This window comes from Theobroma umbraticum, unplaced genomic scaffold, assembly GCF_002168275.2.
Source record: "Theobroma umbraticum cultivar Fairchild unplaced genomic scaffold, ASM216827v3 scaffold_81.0, whole genome shotgun sequence".
In the NCBI taxonomy this organism is placed as follows: domain Eukaryota; kingdom Viridiplantae; phylum Streptophyta; class Magnoliopsida; order Malvales; family Malvaceae; genus Theobroma; species Theobroma umbraticum.
Window position 1 is genome coordinate 1,914,374 of NW_018397268.1, and position 211 is coordinate 1,914,584.

The window sequence follows — 211 nt, forward strand, 5'->3', positions numbered from 1 at the left end:
TATTTGACTTCTCAATGTAGAATGATACCTATCTAATAACTGGCTAAGAGAAAAGAAGGAAAAGAAAAATCAGTAGTCAGAAATACTTAGAAACCTCGTCATTAACACACAACAATGGCTATAAATGTGGTATCTGAATCAGATAGTAAGACTTGTGGGAGACCTCCTGAATAAGACAAATAAGCCTAAATTGCTAGATTTCAGATCTTTA